The sequence below is a fragment of the Periplaneta americana genome, chromosome 7, assembly GCF_040183065.1.
Source record: "Periplaneta americana isolate PAMFEO1 chromosome 7, P.americana_PAMFEO1_priV1, whole genome shotgun sequence".
In the NCBI taxonomy this organism is placed as follows: Eukaryota; Metazoa; Arthropoda; class Insecta; order Blattodea; family Blattidae; genus Periplaneta; species Periplaneta americana.
The window spans coordinates 61,094,287-61,107,741 of NC_091123.1; the positions used below are offsets into that span (position 1 = coordinate 61,094,287).

Sequence of the window (13,455 nt, forward strand, 5' to 3'; positions counted from 1 at the left end):
CACTGAAAAAAATCTAAAAATAAATTATGTTCGGTCAATTCCCCATGGTATCTCAGTTGGCAGAGTGCTGGCTTACGACGAACGCGGACTACAGTTCAAATCTCAGCGATACAGAAGTTGTATATATTTTGGTTGACATAGCCGAGTTTGAGAGGGGTTTTCTTGGAATTCTCCATTTTTGCCTCGTCCTTTCACCAATAAGTTACTCTCCACAATTCTTTTTCTATTATTACCTTCGTTCCATAACATATGGTATCTCCTGTGTTTCCATGACGTCAGATCTGCCGCCCGCCGGAATAGGTATTCCTCGCGGTTTGACTAAAAAATAGTGGATGGCAGAGGTGGTGAATTCTAGACGACTCATAGGTCTGTATAATAAGCACCAAAGCACCTACAAGCTCCCCGATTTCACTTGCACTGCGAAAGGACAACAGTCAGCTTTTCGAGCGCATCCCCCTCCTCCCCTCGAATGTTGTATCTAAGAGGTTACGTCCGTTTTCGGCTTTTCCCCTTCAAAATTTTCTAGAGCTCATTCAATGAGCAGCGTAACCCGGAGTGAGACAAGTGGCCAACAGTCTTGGAGCTCACATATTCAGTTTCTCTCAGACCCGAACTCCCTTTGCAAGCTCCTGCTTGCATCACGTGTACACAATTAATTTCTTTCAGTGTATAGGGATGCTTCCATTTTTCGCCCGATAAGTACCTCTACAGTGTAACTCTAGGCTATACCTGTAAGTTCGGCCAATCAATGAAACCTTAGATAGTTTTCAACAGCAAATGAAAATACCTATTATTGGAGAAAAATTCGTTCCGGCACCGGGAATCGAAGCCAGGACCTCTCAGCTTAGAATGCAAGACTGAGAGGTCCTGGGTTCGATTTCCGGTGCCGAAACGAATTCTTCTCTAATAATAGGTATATAGATATTGACTACATGTAGTATTGATTAGTCAATGAGGACAGAGAGGTCCTCATATATGAATATATATCAATGTTAACAGTGATTCAAAAACTGTTGTCGAAAATGGCAATAAAGCCATTTAAATATGCACTCCTGCATACATGACTTATACTGTGTGTCTAAAATGCAGGTAGTAGGCCATTAATGATACAAAGGAGGAGAGTTCGGCTGGCACCGTGAATCTGGTCCCGGCATAGCTCAGAGGGAAAGAGCGCTCAGCATTCGATTCCCGGCGCCGGAACGAATTTCTCTCCAATAATAGACATCTACATATTGACTGCATATAGTCTTGATTATTCAATGAGGACGACGAGGTCTCGTATATGAATATGAATATGAATATATATATATATATATATATATATATATATATATATGAAAAAAATTATAGAAAGATAATACAGTGAAACTTCCCAATAGCGGACACAGCCGGGGAAAAATTAAATGTCCGTTATTGAGAAGTGTCCGCTATTTAGAAAATCGTAAGTAGCCTATGTAAACAGTACATTAAAATTTCCCATATATATTCAACATTATCTTTTACAGTACAGTACAGTAGACAGTGAAATTGTTTACAGTATTCATCCAGAGAGAAATCGTACCAGTAAATGTTTTGTAAATGAAATAAACGTCAGTCACTGTACCACTTCACCTTACACAAAGAAATGTAGAATTGCATTCTCAGTGTATGATTTTAAAATAACATCCTTGTTTTTCAAAATTTCACTAACCTGAGTTTTCCCCACATTAAACTTTGTGGTCAGCTCACGAACACTTAATTTCTCCTTCTTACTATGCTTTACAATACCCACTTTCCCTTTCAGTGACAAACGTTTACGTTTTTGTGACATTTCTGATGTGACTGTACTTCCAATCACTCAACTTGACAAACTAAGAAAGTACGGACTGCTCACGTACAGTATCACAAATAACAACTGTGTTGCTTACCTTCAATAAAGTACAAGAACGTTCAAATGCACGATAATGATTGTTGCAAAGAATTCCGTTAGAATTCAGTTATTATTCCGTTTGATTTACAACCGTCTTTTTCTTTTTTTCTTTCACGCTGTTCGTCATTTGAAAGTTTTAATTGTTGTTGGGAGATACATTTCAGTGTCCGCGTCCATTATTGAGAATGTCCGCTATTTGGAAGAATTTTATCATAAGGGCCAATGTTATTTTGCAGGGAAATTTTAAAATGTCCGCTATTGGGAAGTGTCCGTTAAGGGAAGTTTCACTGTATTATGTTCAAGAATGTTATTTCGTCTTTGTCTAAATGTCTCTCTTTAATCCCAAGAAGTTACACTTTAGTGGGAAAGCTCAAACCTAACCTATTTTTTTTAGTGCATTTACCCAGACTATTACACTCTTACTACGTCATACTACTTTTGACCAATAAAACGGTACGGAAGGACGTATTTCAACCAATCATGGCTGCTTATCGCACAATTTTATCGCGTCCCTAGCATTTGTTTAATTTTATCGCGTCCCTAGCATTTGTTTCTTTGTTTGCCAACATTTGAAACTGCGCTGGTCTGGACGTCAAAAAAAAAAAAAATATATATATATATATATATATATATATATATATATATATATATATATATATATAATTGCAAACCACTCCAGTCGATGCACAGCAGAGTCAAATATGACTCGCATTGGCATTCAAGAACAAGAATTAATAAAAATCACTGATCATACCTATGCATCTTCTGAAATCCGATTTACAAATAAATGAAGAGCACCATTCGGAAATCCTGAATAAGTTGAATACACCACGTAGGCCTAAATCAACGAGTTCCACTTCTATTACGCACACGTCCAATATAACATCAATTGAACCACCAACCACATTCAAATTTGAAAATTGTACATTCAATAATTATTCCTTTTAAAATTATTCATTCGGAAATTATGAATAAGTTGAATACACCATGTAGGTCTAAATCAACGAGTTCCACTTCTATTACGCACACGTTCAATATAACATCAATTGAACCACCAACCACATTCAAATTTGAAAATTGTACATTCAATAATTATTCCTTTTAAAATTATTCATGTTTATTTTTTATGTCATCGTCGTTAATTAAAACTTTTTTAACACTCGTGATATTAGTTAGGTTATGTTATAGCTTCTGCTATATGATATTATGGATAGTCACGTATCAGAGATTGTTTAATATTAAGATTTATTGAAAATCATCTGTCAAGTGACGTTGATTACTGGGATTCGGATAATTGAAGTGGAATGTTGCATTTTAATAAAAATGAAACTGAATCAACAAAGCCTTCTTGACTAGTAACATTGTCATCGTGTATAATAGATCGAGAACTCGACGAGAAGGCATTGCTCACTACTGCCATCTAGCATGCATCTAGCGTAATATTTGTAATGTTGAGATGGTACAATAATACATTTGAAGACAGTTGTATTTTCGTAAGTCAATTAATATTTTATTGTATTGGAGTACATCGTTATTTCTAATCTTAATATACTTTCTTCTAAACGTGTAATAGTCAATTAAATCCCACTCGAGTTTTGATTTTCTCTAGATAAATCAAAACGTCTAGTGAGATTACTGTTTATATCATTCCTGCACATTTGTTTTCCTTGGACCTATCTTAGAAAGAGTTTTTATCTTCTAATCTCCCTAAAACTATTGAGAAACGAAAATGTTGAATATTACAACCTGCAGGTAGCCTATTCCATCAAATTTACTAGAAAACAATGTTCACAGTAGGAGACTGGCCTAAAATGACATACCAGAGTAAAATGTCATAGAAGGAGCAATCGATGATGGTCTAACATCTAATAAAAGGTAGAGGGAGGTATCAATAGGACTTATTACACATCAATGACAATAATAATAAGAAAATTCTCACGAGCTTACGAGCAGTTCGCGGGGTATTTACAGTCTGTTGTAATCACCCAATGAGGGATATTAAAGCAAGATACGACGTGTCCCTTAATATCAGTTTACTCAGCAGTACAACCGTATTCAAAGAGCCATTAATGTACGACATTTACGTTCATTTCTCATCTTCTCCCTTGAACGACGTTACAGACAGACGTAAAATTTTATGACTTAATATAATGGAAATACAAAGAGCCCCTGTCTCCCAGAACTCCACGATTTCATGGCGTGTTAGCGAAATCCCATATTTACCGCGTGTCTCTCAACTAGGGTTGCCAACTCTCCCGTATTTCCCGGCATCTCCCGTATTTGACCCTAATTTTTAACCGACTCCCGGCTCCCGTATTTTTCTTCTCTTCGAGCATTTTTCTTCCTTATTTTTGCATAATGTAAAAATTTTCATTCGAAACATTTGATTTTGCCGTGAATGATGGTGATTTATATGATGAATTTTGAGAAGCACTAAAATGTGCAGTCTTTGTAGGAGGTAATGCTTATCAGAAATTAATTTTAGTGCCCACTCGTTTAAAATCAAATCATTTTAATATTATAAATTTGGCAAAACTGGTGAGTTTTATTCTAAACATACCAAGTAGGTAGTAATGCTCATATAAAGAGGGTGCACAGTCTAATATATACAGTCGCGAAGCTCCATACGTAGTAAATATGCAAACATTAGATAGTTGGTCACCACTAGGATCGCTAATATCGCCTCTTTACAGGCAATGCAAAATAGTACCGTCACAGTCTATTGTTTCTAGCACCCTCAAAACTCAAGCTTCGTGACTGTATATAGTAGACTGTGGAGGGTGTTTCATCTCATGAATAATAATTGAACAGATGTTCGATACAGGAACACGACGCGTCTAATCAAATCAGAACTGCAAACTGAAGTCGATTTCAACTATTAGTACGCGAGACAAAATCTGTCTTAAAATATTCTAAATATAAGTCTAGCTGCCAAAGTGTAGAATAAAGTTGTTTTCTAGTAATGGAACTGGATAATTTGCCCATTTTCTATGTGAAATTTTGTCGATCCCTTAGTCTCCCGTATTTTCTTTAAAAAAAAGTTGGCAATCCTATTCTCAACACTAAAGCGTAAGTCTTCCATCTAAGTGGTCCGGGTTGGATCCCTGGCCAGTTTGTGGAGAACAAAGCAGACGTTGCAGAGAAGTTTTCTTTGGGTACTCCTGTTTCCCCCCTTTCATTTTTTGAATTTTAAAAACTGATATCATGAAAGGTTTTCAAGAAGAGCTGATTTCATGTATAACTTTGTGTATTGGATATGCTGAGTATCCTTGCGAAGTTTCATGTAAATCAAGCGAATGGAAGCCGCTAGAGTCCTTTTTATTGACGGAAAACGTAATTTTGAAGAAATGTAATTTTTAGTAGTTGTGGTAGTTTTAAAAGAGCTGCACGTAGTACTTTAAAAATGGCCGTCAGATCTGCAGAACGGCGGCGGACGGAGCTAAATAGGCCTAAGGGACAAAATGTTAAACAAGGTAACTATTTATGTAAAAAGGAATAAAAAATTAATTTTGCCATTTTGGCCAAAAATTCAGTCTTAATGTCCCATAAACGTAGTATTTCTCCAAAAGTAATTTTTCGCAGACTATTAGGTACACTTTTACTACGTCATACTACTTTTGACCAATAAAACGGTACGGAACGACGTGTTTCAACCAATCATGGCTGAGTATCTGAGTATCCGTTGCATTTGTTTTTGTCATCTCTCTAGCATTTGTTTGTTTTTATCACCTCCCTAGCATTTACTTTGTTTGCCAACATTTTACTTTCAATAGTTATACTTTTGAAAATGATTCATGTTTGTATCATCATTCTTAATTAAAACTTTTCTAAGCCGTCCTCTTTGTTACGCGTGGGCCAGTGTGCACCTTTAATTGACCTTGAGTGAAAAAGAGTCAAGTATCTATTTTTAATCGGATACATATGTTTACAAACTTTTAAACCAAAAGATTCAGTGTCGCCGACATCCTCTCAACGCCAGTGCAAGCCAATCGTAATCTTGAAGTTTTTCAGTTAGTATTTAAGCTTATAGAACCTACCGTGAACGTTTGCGAATTTCTGTTTTTAGAGTTGACATTACTCTGATTGAAATTGACCCAGTAAAACAGATCTCTAAATTGATGACGTTCTGCCGGAGCGGTCTATTAATTGAACTCACGTAACGAGTTCCCGTTGTGCGCTGCATCCTATTGCTCTTCTCGGAAGTGTTTGCGTAGAAATACAGCGTTGCCAGGCTCGTAACGCGAAATTATTAGATTACGAAATTACAAATACGAGTACTTCAGAATAAAATTGTCAACAGCGGCGATTTCATCACTTGAGCCGTGTAGGTGGAAAGTTCCCGTCCGGATTGTGACTTTACAGCCATGGGATTTGAGATTAATTTTAATTATTTTAGTTCAATTGCACAATATTTGACAAGATTAACTTAATAAAAATAAAGAAATCAGCTTCAGTAACAGCGATCCTTTATTTTTTTCTTAATATTAGTCCCTACACATCCTTCATCATATGAGCCGTTCAGAGCAAAAATGGTGTAAGTCAAAATTGGGTAATGAGGATTAAAGTAAACATTCTCTAAAATATAGCGCAAAGTGGCAATTAATATGGCCTTTTTGCTATCCGCTGACTACTAATAGTTTAAATAAATTGAATATTAATTGCTACTTTGCGCTGTATTTTACAGAATGTTTACTTTAACCCTCATTACCCATTTTGACTTTCACCACTTCTGCTCTGAACGGCTCGTATAATAATGCAGAATTCCTGCACTGAAATATCATATTATGTACTTCGGTACATCACAATAACATGATATGCGTAAATAATCACTTTGTGATTTAAGATGGCGCTCATTCCGTCGGATCCCGGCCACTTAGTCACTCGTAATGAGTGCACCTCTGCACATATGTATTGGACATTGTGCCACTGCCACACATCTGTGACTCAGTGCATGAGGGTTGGCCATTAAAGGGAAACTAAGAGGTGGAACTTAAACTGAGAGGATTCAATCCGGTATCGGAACTGGCATCCAGTGTGGCTTAGCGAATAAAGCGTCAGCACCTAGAGTTGAAAACCCGCGTTCAAGTCCCGGTGCCGGAGAGAATTTTTTCTACGCTCCACCCATCCTTCATTAAATTAGTAGAATTTAATACGGCATATTCAAATGAGTTTCATATAATAGAATAGAATGTTTTATTTTCACTGGTAGAGTTAAGGCCATAAGGCCTTCTCTTACACTCAACCAACCTTAATCGATACAATAGTGACATTTTATTCAAATTATTAATATTAAATAATACACTAAAGATTCTCCAGCAATATTATTCAGTTAAATTTTAACAACTAGTACATGTTTATTTAATTTGAGACACAGCCTATACGAAAAAATAATAACTTAATTTAGTAGCCAATGTAATTCAATTCAGTGTATATGCAATATGTAAAGAATTATAATTAAGTTGAGATAGCTAGTTGGTTAACTAATGAGAGTTAATTTAATAGTAGGACTGTGTTATAGTGAGCAAGATATAAATCTGAAATATATCGATATAATGAGAATAATATTAATATAATGAGTAGGGCAGGAAGTTGATGCCCTAAAAACCTACTAAATATGCATGCAAGTATGCATTTAAAATAATAAAATATGCCAATAAATATGCACTAATAAAATTATATACTTCTTGATTTCACTATTAACAATAATAATAATAATAATAATAAATGAAATAACATAAGTCATACTAGACGAGATTAAATTTACATTTAATTTTATTGTTGAGACTGGCACACTACTGTGCCATAAGATTCGCTAGGTGTGCCGCGAAACTTTCAATACTTTCCTAGTAAAAATAATTATAATAATTTCATTCAATGCCAGTTTTCAAAAATAGAATATATTTTTATTTTAAAAATACAAACTATGCATTTTTATTCAATATAAAATCAGTTTTAATGAGATTAAACGCGAAAATATACCACAATAATATAAATATCATGGAATATTATGCATTCACAAAAAACGCAAAATATGCAAATGTATACAATATAAAATTTGGTTTGATAAGCTTAAATGTTGGTGATACGTGAAGATAATTAATTAGCAATTAATTACAGCCAATGGAAAAATATATGCAAATGCATGAACTTCCTGACGCTAGTAATGACATGTTGCCGTTAGAATTTTTATATTCTATTTAAAGAAAGTAAAGGTAAAATAAGAATGGACAGATGTTGGTTTCATTATAAATAACAAATATTAATCAGTACTATTAAGCAAGAATTTATGTAATTTTGATATAAATGAAGTTACTGTCCAACAATCCTTACATTACTCGGAAGCGAGTTCATACGGAAAACACTTCTCGTTCCGACATTTTATCAGTGAACAAATATATTCTTAATGTTGGAGCGAAAATTAAGCTAAATGGAAATCCTATATACACAGCGATTCACTTGCCCCTTGCTGTTAGCTTTTATGCAACCCTGTGTTTTATATCAAGTCCACGAAATTGTGGTACCTGTTTCTAGGAGATTTCAATGCTAGGTTAGGTATGGAATTTCTATAAATTATCTCAAGGATGGATAATTTCTTAACTGAAAATAGCAATTCTGCAAGTTATTTGGTTACCAAGTAAAGTTGATTTTAGACACTTCTTAGTTTTAAAGTGCTAATGAAGTAAGCACCTATCATTGTTAAAGATAAAACTGGCCAGACAATCAGCAAGACAGTCCTGCTTTGCGGATGTTTGTCCTTTCGTTTTCCATGAGTCTGGCACGACGCCTAAAGTTCTCCTTTGTAGAATGTGGACTTCAAATGTCCCGGTTCTCCTCAGAATGAAGAAGGCTTAGTTAAGAAAGAAAATGTGAAAGAAGCTGCAGTAACTTTTTATAAAAGCTGTGTAGAATATTTAGAAATGTTATGCAACAAACACTTCAAGAACTTAGATATCATCTAGTGGCTTCGCTGGAGCATGTTCTTCTGTGGTTTTGAGGTGGAAAAGATCGCTGAGTTGATAGCTAAGCAAGGATTATTTAAAATATTGATAGCGATATATAATTTGTTTTGGCCAGTTTTCCTGCGTGACGAAGAATGTAATTTTAGAACAAGTAAATATGTTGAATAGGTCAGAAGATTCTGTAGACAAACGTTAGAGGGAAATATTTTTTCATTTCAGGAACCACAATGTCAGCCATCATTATCATTTAAGGGCAGCAGGCTATGTACGCATACAAAAATTATAGCAAAACATGCACTAGAACTTTTGATAATATGTACGACAATATTTATAACAGCCATAAATAAATTTTATCACTGTTTCTCGAAAGAAAGCTGAACTGATTGTCAAAATTCACTTAATTTAGATTATTCACTTGTCCTAAACAATTTCTTTAATTGTTGCAACAAATAGAAAATATGCTGAAACGTAATATCACACAGGTACAATTTTCTGGTAAACTAATGGTGTCATTGGTCCTAAACTTTAATCAGATATTACATATTCATATAGCTATATGAAACTCACTTTTAATTTATACTCAGGAAAATCTGTGAATTTTGTGATATTTTAAAACATTAGAGTTTGGTAAAAATAATTTTCACAGCATGTCATAAAATTATGAAACTAGGGTAATTTTAAAGTTACAAAAATAAAAACTAAGTTTCACGGTCCACTGCTGTGGTTTCGTGGTAGCGTCTTCGCTCTCGAACCCAGCGGGTCGGGCTTCGATTTCCCGTTTGAGACGAGTTGCCTGAGTGAGGTTATATCGGGGGTTTTTCCTCACTCCAATGGATGAATATCAGGTAACTTTATCAGGCGTAAGGAACTCCACTCATTTTTGCCACTTCCTTTCCTCACCCATCATCCTTTCCTTCTTTCATTCCGGTTGTCTTCCTTGGTTTTCAGATCGCGCCTGCGGCGGCCCTCCGGAGCTGCTGACACTCTCGGCCGGCCTCCATGGATATGTCAAGCGTGGTAGCTGGTGACCCAACAGTGTAACCCACTCCCCTCCCTACTCTTCAGATCGTTGAGGAGACAGAAGAGGTGATTTACACCTCAAACCATTTGAGGGGGTAATATGGGGGGGCTGTTGGGGTGGAATGGTGTACGGACTTGGTGGGATGGCTGCACTGGTCGTCAGGGTGTTAGCGGTTAGGTCGGTTCGGCGTAGGTGCGGTCGGTGGGCTTGCAACTATCCCAGGGGCGCACAATAGACCACAGGTCGCGGTGTACAGGGATGTTCCCTTCCCGGCCTCAGAGAGAGAGAGAGAGAGAGAGAGAGAGAGAGGAAACTGAGTTTCACTACTATAAGACAATGTGTAAGATCTGATAAAAATTTAGTATCGATGTCATCATTAGTTTACCAGTAAAATTTACTTATGTGTAAGTATATCTTCTATTTGTTGCAACAACTAAATAAATTGTAAAGAACAAATAAATAATCTACATTAAGTGAACTACAAGCCATTCAATTCAGAATTATTTCAAGATTCAGTGATAAAATTTATGCATGGCTATCATAAATCGTGTGGTAAATATTTTCGAAAGTGTCATTGTATGGTTTGCCATGATATTTGTATGCCTTCATAGCCCGCTGCCCTTAATCCATTTCCCTTCTAGGGGGAAAAAAAGTAGGCCTTATATTCCAAAATATCCAAAATTTGGACATTCGAAAAATGTTAATTACAAGTAAAAGGAATAAAAGTCATTATGACGGAAAAGTACAATTGTCAACTGCCTTGCGAAACATTTTAATTTTTTTTAAGTGTTTCTCAAAATTATTGAACAAAATTTTGTTATCCGGTAAATATAAATATAAAAATGAAGAGTAAAAAGCACCATTTTGTCCTCTAATAAGTGCAGAAATATATATGTAATCAATCATTAATAAAATGTTATTTGCATTTGTGCAATAACCATTGCACTTTCAGTGCCATAATTATGCCGACACATTTCATTTCAAGTACGCAACTAAGGGTGTCCTCCTTTGACCAATGAAAAACCTGATTAGTTTAGGTAAATTTATACTGACAAATTGTAGTAATTTTTAATTATGTATTTGTAAGTCTTAGAGGTATTAGTGTTGAAATCACAACCACTTTATAATACAAGGTGCAATCAATGTATTTCCGTACTGCACTTCTATTATTATTGTACCGTTGAACATACATGCGCGTGTCACTTAAGATCATTGCTTCCATGCCTGTTGAGTCAGTCTATGAAACAGCGTCAGCGTCACGTGATTTTGTGTAAACATTGAAGGACGTATTGAGATTTTTTCTGTAACCTCTCCATATACGCCTTATGGCTAGTCTTCTTCTCTGCCTTTCAAGTGATGCATTTAGTATAGATTCCAGGCATTTCTTGTGTCCTGTGTGTTGTCTACATTCAGGGCAGTTCGGAAACTTATTGATTGTCCCTTGTACATGCCCGAACTGCTGGCCTCGTTTTGGAGTGTACATTGACGAGACCGCTGGCGTAGCACATATGAGGAGGAAATATGTAAAATATTTCGGGGTTCCCACTTTAAAACAAGAACATTAAGTAACATACAGTGTGTAAGACCCGAAACCACAAACCATCATTAGCTACACGTCTTAATCATCTGAGCTATTAATATGACATTAAAGATATGATTAAGAGTATTGTGTTTACGAAATAGTGAATATGCGAGATTGCTTAACTCATGAATAAGGCTCACCTAGTATACTGTAGTCTTTTCGAATAGCATGACCCTTAACTTGCCGTTATTCGCTACTACTCAATGAGTGGGTTCTTGCCCAACGCAAGTCCTAAATTCAGAATGGATCGACCGGGATAAATGAAGAGAAAATGTTGCAGAACTCATGTTACGGTAAATACCAATGACGTTATAGTTACCTACAGGTAGACTTCGCGGCAGAAGTATAAGCAATCTTTTCATTCTTCACTCTTATTATTGTCTGATTTTCATATACAGTGAATTGGGATGGCAGATTCTCACAATCACGATAAATGCGAAATGTGCTCAAATTGTCGAAATAAGTAATTTTATTTTTAAAAGCGTTATAAATACAGGTTGTAGACGATATAAACTGCTACAAAATACAGGTGATAAAGAGTAAATAACTAAAGAAAAAGGTCAAATAATGTTTGTCTATAACTGTAAAGGTTTCCTAGAGAAAAAAAACGTATTTTGTGAGTCTAACGTTTTTTAAAATGAGAATAGAGTCATTGTTTACTTTGTCCGATACTTACGCTGAATCAGTCGATTGTTACTCTGTTGAGTATTAGTAGCCTATGTGTTGGACGCAAGGTCATTGGCAATGAAAGTCACGTTCAGTCGAAATGTTAACGAATATTATACTATTATCAATCTTAAAAACATAGCATTTTACAAATTAAAAATGAAATTATAATAAATAATTAAAATTCGCTACACATTTTGTACAATAGATCGACATGTACTGTCTGTATAATTTTGGCAGTTTATGTCGTTTTCTCTCTGTATGTTACTGTAGTTTTTTTATCTGCGATAAAATGCGAAATTGAGTACAGAATACGAAATATATATGCTTCTGCGAAATAAGAGCGAAATTACAATACAATTTATGAGATATTTTGTGTTTTTGTAAAAAAAAAATCTGAATGTATCTAAATGCCCCACCACATACAGATTCTTATTATGCTTGTTACATTTTACAGTATGAATAGCACAGAAATGTGACCTGCGTTATACCTTCTTTGTTATTATCTGTACCATTACTTCAAGTTTTCAATTAATCTGTCTGGTGTTGGTATATAGTAGAATATAGGCTGCCTATGCGATCTCTGTAGGTTTAGTATTCACTCACAAACAATTGTATGTGCTAGTGGGTGATCGTGATGGAGTCAAGATGGAGCGGAGTAAAATCATATGGTTTGCATTTTCCTTAATGCTCGTAATATCACTGGAATGTTATATTATGTTCATTTCCTTATTTATTATTTTCAAGAATTTAAACGGGAAAATCTAGAAAATGCATCTGTTAACACGTTGATGACATTGAATTTCTACCATCAAAGTTTCCACAAAAATTGGTATATTCCAAAACGCTACAAAATCCAAAATTTTAACATTGAAAGTGCCATAAAATGCTAAATGCGGTTTTTAATTGCTATTTTTTTTATTTAAGTCGTTAAAATTTGCCATCTTTAAATGTACCATAACTATTTTTGGTACAAATAACATACGAGTTTTTATTCGAAAGTAGTAAACGTGAAGAACCAAAAAAGAAATGTATAATGCGCTAATGTTTCATATCCGTATATCAGTCGGAAAGTTTGCGAAATTTAATGTATTATAAACAGGTTTACTTATATCATTGATATCTACCATAATTTATTTCATTCTGCGCCTCCGGTTCTTTATCGTATGCGGAATAGTTTAAAAAATAGGGGGTATATATCACGATAAATTACTGTGTAGTTGGCAACGTTGGCAGCACGAGCGTGTCTTTGCATGCAGTTGGTGCATCATGGAGGCCGCCGCGCGCCGGGCGTGGGAGTATGCAAGCAAACGCACGA

General features: G+C 35.3%; 1 protein-coding gene across 1 annotated transcript in view; it reads right to left on the reverse strand.

Moving 5' to 3' along the window:
- The window catches only part of LOC138703155 (insulin-like peptide receptor), a 722,445-nt gene that overhangs the window by 547,175 nt on the left and 161,815 nt on the right, over positions 1–13,455 (reverse strand). The window lies entirely within an intron of this gene.